This window comes from Tinamus guttatus, unplaced genomic scaffold, assembly GCF_059628265.1.
Source record: "Tinamus guttatus ecotype Peru unplaced genomic scaffold, ASM5962826v1 Tinamus_guttatus_pri_ptg000070l, whole genome shotgun sequence".
Taxonomy (NCBI): Eukaryota; Metazoa; Chordata; class Aves; order Tinamiformes; family Tinamidae; genus Tinamus; species Tinamus guttatus.
In genome coordinates, this window is record NW_028288604.1 from 652,121 (window position 1) to 660,432 (window position 8,312).

General features: G+C 43.0%; 2 long non-coding RNA genes and 1 other non-coding gene across 3 annotated transcripts; all 3 read right to left on the reverse strand.

The window, feature by feature from the left end:
* Positions 1-1,750: 1,750 nt before the first annotated feature.
* On the reverse strand, positions 1,751-2,364 carry LOC148595730 (uncharacterized). Its single transcript, XR_015913092.1, has 2 exons — positions 2,322-2,364; positions 1,751-1,821 (listed from the first exon to the last, which is right to left on the reverse strand). It is a non-coding gene; the product is annotated as an uncharacterized LOC148595730 (long non-coding RNA).
* LOC148595731 (small nucleolar RNA SNORD50) lies at positions 1,996-2,066 on the reverse strand. Its single transcript, XR_015913097.1, has one exon. It is a non-coding gene; the product is annotated as a small nucleolar RNA SNORD50 (small nucleolar RNA).
* A 1,241-nt stretch (positions 2,365-3,605) lies between the features above and the next one.
* Positions 3,606-4,284, reverse strand: LOC148595732 (uncharacterized). Its single transcript, XR_015913093.1, has 2 exons — positions 4,219-4,284; positions 3,606-3,644 (listed from the first exon to the last, which is right to left on the reverse strand). It is a non-coding gene; the product is annotated as an uncharacterized LOC148595732 (long non-coding RNA).
* Between the last annotated feature and the right edge of the window lie 4,028 nt (positions 4,285-8,312).

Here is an 8,312-nt window from a genome sequence, read left to right on the forward strand (position 1 = left end):
CTGCTGTATTATCCCTTTCTGCAATCTTCCACCATCCTTTTCCACCAAAAAAATGGTGATTGGGCAAGATGAGTCACTTGAACTTACCATGTGAGTAACTTCACTGAATAGTGGCCAACATCAGCATCCAGACTCCTCCCAAAGCTCCAGAGGGCAAGAGCTGGAGGGAGAAGACTGCCCTCATCACAATTTTGAGGAGCACGTTGACTAACAGTTACACTGTCCAGGAGTCACTCAGGCAGAGAGGGGAATTATTCCAAGTGTCCAGCACATCCTGTACCAGCCGATGCAGCAAAGCTACTTTGCCTCTGTAGCTCTTGTAAAGCACAAGCTGTAAAGGAACACCTCGAGTGCAGAACTGATGTGCAACAGCTAGGAGGGTTTTCACATCTTTATTCAAAAAAGAGCATATACAAAACATGGTGGCATACTGAAATTCCTACGCTCCTCAATAACATTTTTTGTTATCAGAAGTAATAAATCCTGCTAATAGCAAGGGGTAGTAGTTCTGCAATAATTCTGCATCTTAGATACATTCAGATTTACACAGTTGCTTGAACAGGAGCAGCTTTTGGCAGCCAAAGTTGCTGGGTACTGCTCATTAACAGTAACCCAAAGAGAAATAACACCCAGTGAGGCAAGACTCTTGAAGCCCATAGTGAAACCTACAATGCACATAATTTGGTAGTCAAACGGGCTCCTAATTTCAAACATTCCCTTTTAGAAACTGCTATAAGTTCTGCACTTTTTTTTGGTACTTCCTGGCAGAAAAGTGCCTGTTTTTCAGGTGTTTGTGACTTAGAAGTAGACATTCCATGAGCTGAAAGAACTCTGACTCTGCAAAGAAAGAGGCTGCTAGAATCCAATGCCAGCATTTTCACCAGCTTTAAGGGTAAAAACTTTACAGTACTTTTGTTATAGAGAACTGTTTTAGTGAAATAGTGATCTTGGAGACTACAAAAATAGTCTCTGTGTAGCTTTAGCAATTGTTCGATATCCTGCTACCATGACATTTTCTTTTATTATGTTTTCCTGCAATTTAGATTTGAAGGTCATGCTTTCATGTAGATTGGATCTTATTTACATAATGGTTTGTCTTTAAACTCCAATTTTATTTGGTTAATGATTTCTGTGATCCCTCTTCCTGGAAAAGGGCTCATTTGCTGAACGCAGTGAGCATGCTGCAACCATTTTACTGCACAGTTACTTTTCAAATGAATGTTCAAAGCAGACATTTGGATGCATGCATCCCCTCTTCCCTATGCTGACTTTATCCCCTGTAGAGAGCAGGTAACATTTCCAGGATCTTTCCCACAAAGCAAACAGTCCCACTCCAGTGATCTTGCAGACAGCAACCCAGCTCCTCTTTCTCCCTCTCTGGGGGGACTAAAAGCACACTTTAGACCTGGCTTTTCTTGTAGACAAATTCTGACTACATTTGAGTATTCTCATTACAAGCATCATGCTTTTGCTTCCTCAGTCTTCAGCAATTCATCTGTACATAATAAAGATATTTTAAAAGTACAAATACCCTTAGTGTCCCCCACACTAAATGAAGCTCACTGCTCATTGCCTTAATATTGCTGTTAGGATAGCTCAAAGTTCCAGAAAAGGTGCTACTTTAAATGTGCACTGTGATTTGGTTCACATGTAATTTCTGAAAAAAGTATCTCCTAGGTAGGATGACATCAACTATTCCAGTAGATTTTAAAAACATGGTGTCCCACTTCAAGCAGCAGAAAAAAAAAACTCTTCAGGTGTTATACTTCCTTCCAGATACAGACCATCCAGGTAGCACTGACAAAATGTTCCAACTCATCACTGGAAAAAGCAGAATAACATGTAAGTAAAATGGTTCCTTTTGAGAAATAAATTGAAATTTGCAAATACACACACTTTCTATACATTAGTGTTCCCCCCCCCTCCAGAAGTAGTAATAAACACAATGAGTTACAGTATGTTAAAAAAAAAAAATCAAATGAAGCCTTTTGTCTCATCTCAGATGCCGGATCCGTGGTAGGTTTTTCATCAAAGAAATCAGGTTCGGGATAGGATCATCACCGATGAGATGCAAAAGCAATGCAGCAAATTTAGTTTAAAAGGGAATGTAGTAAATTTGTACAGGATTCCTAATTACATTAAGAAATTAAGTATTCTCTTCAACATAAAGATACACACTTATTTTAAACTTCCCAAGTAGATTACAAGGCTAACCAAGGTTAGGCACAATTATTGGCAAATACTGGCAAAGAAGTGGTCTTAAGTTTGAGACAGGTACAGATTTACTGTATTAGAAAATATTTAAAGGCTTAATTACATACCTGAGGAACTAGAAGTGTTTGTTCCCATGTTATTTGCCATTTCCCTGTCAAAGACACATTTATTAGTTCAGAAAAATATTTTCTTCCATCACTTGAGATGTCAAGTTTTTTTTCCTTTCAAGCACATCAATGAATTGCATTACTAAATAGTTTATTCATCCTGGATCCTGGAAGTTCCATGAGACTTCAAACCTTGAATATCTTCATATCACAGTAAGATTTTGCTTATCTTGTAGAGCCCAATTGAACAATAGCTGCACAACTATGACAGGCAACTAAGCAATTAAGCATAATCCTTGCTCTCTTATCCACATCAAGAAGTTATTTTCTGACAGTAATAGGTTTGCCACTAATCAAGACATACCAATGTTTTAACCATCACTGCAATATGTCAAATTTTTAGACCTAGCCATAACATTTATTGTACTTAATACTTTTAAGGCAGAAGCAGCCTTCAAACATCAGTGCAAAGACAAACTGCACAGCTGCTCTAACAGGGCTTGCTACTACAACTTCTCCCCACATGAGCCATTTGACAGGCTCACAAGTCCACTTCCCCTCTTGTAACCTAGCTTATCTAAACATTCAAGCATTTTATATAGCTTTCTTTTTTTAATTAAAAAGGGGAATGGGATTAGATTTTGTAGTAAGTTTAGTAACTAAAAATTGACTTTAAAATGAATTAAAAGTTTACTCTCTCAAACCTGCCAACCTTAAGACATCTGAGCAATCCTTAACAGTACTTCCTAAGAGGGCAAAAGCACAGGCATCATCACTAGTACCAACAAGAGATCAACAATACCTGTCACAGTACCCTCAAATCCACAAAAGCGGCATTTCAAATTATAGATATCTAACAACTCTCAAAAAAAGCTTCTAGCTTTTGCTGGGCAACCACAGCACATCTCATATCAATATGGACAACAGAAGTGAGCTTAAATAATGCACTAACATCCTTATTCACATCCTGGAATGTGGTATCATCTTGTACATAGGGACACTAACATATGTAACATTAACCTGTGTAGCGACTGAGAAAATAAGTTACTTTTGGAAAAACCTTAGAAGTGGCTTCATCTCATAAGCCAGATTCGCATGAAGTTTTTCATTTTCAGGCAGTTTCATCACAATCTACCACTTTCAAATAATTACAGCAGTGCACTAAGTAAGCATACATGCTGGGAAGAACACACTACAGTTAATAAAAAGTTTCAGCTGCTTAATAAAAATTACCTCTATTTGCTGCACTGGAGTCACCAGGAAATTTCTCTTCAGGACACTTCACTTTCACATTCTTAAAGCTGTTGGTTGGTATATACCACACTGGAAATACAAACAGCCAATTACAACATGACCATGCAGAATATAACCCAATGCTTTAGGAACAACCACATTCACTCTTCTGGATTCCCCCTATTCCTCACCACTTTTCTTTTCCAAGCAGAATCACTAGTCGGAGGCATCCGAGTTGCATGCAAGTTAAACTGAGCACAGCCCCTGAATTTACTTCCCAGCATTTCAAAAATAAGAAAGAATATTGGCTATACTCTCCAGTTGTATCAAGAAATCTCCACCTGCCAGGTTTGCTTTCTTCATCCAATCACTTAATTTTTAAGAGCAATACGGGTAAGCCAACAATGAGTAGCCATATTGAGACAATGTTTGAAATTTAGTGTGTGGGCTTCAGACAAGCAGTTTCCCAGCTCCCTCCAGCAATGGTTTGATGCAACTCAAACTACATTTCACCTCAACTACACACCTGCACCTAAACATTTTAAGACAGATCATGCCAAGTAATGTTTGAAAAGCATTCAAACTATCAGCCTCCATTTTTAATCTGACTACATGCCTACAAATTCAGTTATATGTATATATTGCCAATCACATTAATACATACATAGCTTTCAAGAACATCCACTTGTGTGTCCCGAGCATTCTTCTAGTTCTGATAGTGTTTCCATGAAGGGCTAGAATTCAAATTAAAGAAAAAATGGATTTTAGAATTGAAAATGCTCATTAAGTTTTGCTGGAGTCTAACATTACCACATATATTAGCAAGTCAGCATCATTTATTACCAAGTGTTGAAAACTCATGCTTTTAATACAGCCATCCAAAATTAATCTATTAAAAGACTTTGAACAATACTTAAATTGAAAGTCTGTACTAGACAGAATTCCAGAACACACAAAAGAGTCATCCTGAATTGTTTTGTGGCTCCATTTTCAACAACCAAAATATCTGAACATTAAGTTTTTGTATTTTTATGCAATGAAAACTCAATAAATTTAAATTTCGTCACAATGCAATACTAGTACAGTCCATAGCTTGTGGAATCATTACCTCAATTATGTTTAAATATGGTCACATATTGCATTCCCATGAATTCTAACACAAGTCCAAGAAGGCCAGACAGTTGACACTGACACTAAAAATACTACCAACAAAAGAGGTGAGATTACAAGACAAATGAATAAAGGGCTGAATTAGGCAATTACTAATCAGTTTAAATGCAACCATGAAAATTAAACATTACTGCTGTTTGTCACACTTGGTAATCTAGCACAGATAACAATCTTATGGCACCTGATGCACAGTTGTTTTCAGACAGACAAAAATAGGAAAATTGCCTAAGAAATGGAAGCACTTATGTTGACCAACAGCTAAAATTTAATGTTCCTTCTACACCAAAGGAAAAAAGAGAAACAGAAACATACCTTAAAACTTATGTACAAGCTATTGGACATCACTAAACACTCCCTCTGCATAGTACCTAGAAATAAGCAAAACAAACTTAACACCTGAAAACAGCAATCAGGGTTTTACTAGCAAGTCATAGGACCGCACAAGATACTATACATAATTTTGCAAAAAGGCAAATTGAAACAATCCTTAAACCACTGCAAGATTTTTTTTTAATCTCCCTTTGTTCATGCTCCTTTCTCATCACTGGAAACATTCAAACCTAAAGAGCTAAAACAATCATATAAATCAGGTTCATATCCAAAAAAATTAAGGGAAATTTTTATTTCTAGCATTATTTCTTCTCAAGCATGATTTTAGATTTTTACAGTAACCGTATAATTACAATTCTTGTAAGAAAATTCCATGAGACTTAGGATTGAGCAGGCTGAAGCAAGTGCAACCACGCTATCAACCCTATTCACACCAACCCTATGCAAAATGAGCAACCTAGCTTCTCTCCAAGGAGTCGTAAAACTTTTTGTTAAGTACTTCCTTCATCAGCGTTAGCAGTAACAACGCAGGCTACAACCGAACGACTGCGGCGCCCCGGGCAGGGCCTACCCCTCATCCCAGCCCGGCGGGGCGGGCGCCACGTGCTGTGCAGCCCCAGGAGGCCCCAACGGCCGCGTACCAAAATGGCGCGGGCCCGGGCACGGCCTCGCCCCGCGCGGGGCAAAATGGTCCCCCCGCCGCCACGCGCCCGGCGGCCGCGGCGACTACAGGCCCCACAGCGCCCCGCGCCGCCGCTTCCGGCCCGCAGCCCGCCCCGCCGCGGGGCACGCTGGGACTTGTATTCCGCGCCCGGGGCCGGCGCCGAATAGGCGGCGGGGCGGCTTGCCCGGCCGGAGGCGGCCGCTCGTCGCCGCCGTCCACAGCGAGGGTCTCGCGGCCGCCTCGAGCCTGCACTGCTACGCGGCGTCGGAACGGGGAGAGAGCCCACCGAAGAGGGCGGCCCTCGCAAAGCGCAGGGCACGAGACAAATCGGCGAGCTGCCCCCGCCAACAACGGCAGCCGCGGCCCCCGCCCTCTCCCCCCCGCCCCGCCGCAGCCTCACCCTCCTCGGCCGCCGCTCCGCAGAAAAAGAGAGCGCGAGCGGCGCGCGCTGCCTTTATATGGCGGGTCTGGGCGGGAACGAGGCTGGCCCCGCCCCGCGGCGCCTGGCCCCGCCCCCGGGCGCGCGGCGGGGCGGGCGGCCGTTACCCGCCCCGCCCTGAGGCGCGGCCATGGCGGCGGCGCCGCGCGGCCCGGCGCGTTCTGCAGTAGCGGGTGCTGGTGTGAAGCGCGGAGCCGGCGAGTAGTGACACGGGCCCAGCACCGCTCCGCCTCCCAAATTAACAGGGCCTGTTTTTCCCTGACTGCTTGTTTCCTGCGTCTGCATCCGCTCCTAGGGATCCCGCTTGCCAACTTGTCATTCCATAGCTCTGCCGCGGTGTTGCAGCTTCCCTTTGTCTCTAATGCAGTCTCTGAATCCTTGCCATGCGCACACCTTTTCCCCTTTTTGAAACGGGAGGCAATGTTCTCATGCTCCGAACCATCAGTGCCTTCTCCTTTACCCATAGCAGGCAGAAAGCTGGCTTGAATTCCTGCTGCTTCTTTCTGCAGTTTTCACCCCAGGAAGCCTGAGCCACGCTTCCCTGGCACACCTTAAAGGAGTGGGCTGCGCCAATCCCCACGCATTTTTAGTTGTCAAAAAAGTACCAGAACCAAAATAGCACTACGGCAGACAGAAAGCTGATTAGTTTTCCGCTGAATCAGCCTCCTGTGCAGGCATGGAAGCGTTAGTGAAAGGGATGGGAACAGGGATCTGGCTGTGCGGGAGATGGCAGCATCCCTGCAGCCCAGGTGACAGTTAAACTGTGGGGGAGCCACATCCTGAATTCCTGTAGGGTACGCGGAGGTTCCCTGTGTATAAATAGCCTGTGACTTTACTGCCCACCCTGTTCCTGGGAGGTTTATTGAGCATATCATTCCATTTAGTAGAGGAAAGCATAGGAAAAACAAAAACAAAAAAAAAAAAAAAAAAAAAGGAGGAGGGAAGAAAAGTTAAAAAAATTATTGAGTGTTTTGGCAACAACTTGGTCCACAAATAGAGATGTACTTTACATAGAGGAGAGTCTTATTCATTGGGAACTAGTAAAGGAAGTCTAAAGAATTGTATTTTCCAGTAGTAACATATCTAGTAATTTTATTCCCAAAGCAAAGATAACTTGATCAAGATAAGTACAATGAAGAAAACTAAATACCTGACAGGAAAAGTTTACACCTGTTTTCTCCCAAGGGCACAGAGTGGGACAATACTCTTCTTTTCCTCTCTCCTTTTATTCCCCCACATCTCATTCCAGCTGAGATATCTCCTTGCCTGCGAGCAGAGTGGTCCCGAGGCAGTTTGTAGCCAAGCTACACTAGCCAGTCTGCCACCTTGTCTGCTGCAATCTGGGACGTCGGGAATATCACCTGGGTGCCTCCTTTTTCTCTAAGTGCCTCCGACCTGCACTTGATGAAGCTGCTATTTCTGCATGAGAGGGAGTGCTCAGCTAGAAGCCTCAGTGCAGATGAACTTGCATGCAGGCATACAGGCAGTCTATGCCGGTGCATCAATGTGGCCTGTTAGGAAAGGTCCCCAAACTGACCACGCAGTGCTGAATACATTGAACCTTTCCTCCTTAGTGACACCAGAGTTAAAGGCAAATGCAATAATTGCAGCACTTAACTATGACTTTTCTTTTGTCCCTAAAGAAAGAAAGCAGCTGCTTACTGTCTATTTCCTAAATGCTAAATATTTACACCTTTTCTGCAGTACTTTGTGGAGATCTTTTGCATATGTTATTTGCTTGAAGAAAGGAGTTTCTTTCCTGGGGGAAAAAAATGAAGAAACTCGTAATTTAAGCCCATGAAACACAAATGAGTATAGCTTTAGCTTACTATTGTAGATAAGAATAGTATCTAAATAAAGAGATGACTCCGGGCCTGTCCAGAGCCGTGGGGTACTGCTTTGCACTGTGAGTGCCACACATGAAACAAGGAAAGGAAATCCCTACATCTTGCAGTCCTGCCCCACACCAGAGGTCACTTCCCCTCCTCTGAGTGCTCCCAGGCTCCAGGATGCTGGTCTCCTAGCAGTACCTGAATGAACACAGGACACAACCTTTTCAGCTGCAGAGTGCCTCATATTTCTCGATATTTCTCAGCATCACCAAAGTGTGCTAGTGCTGGACAAGCTTGTGGGTGAAGTACAGCTTTATTGTATT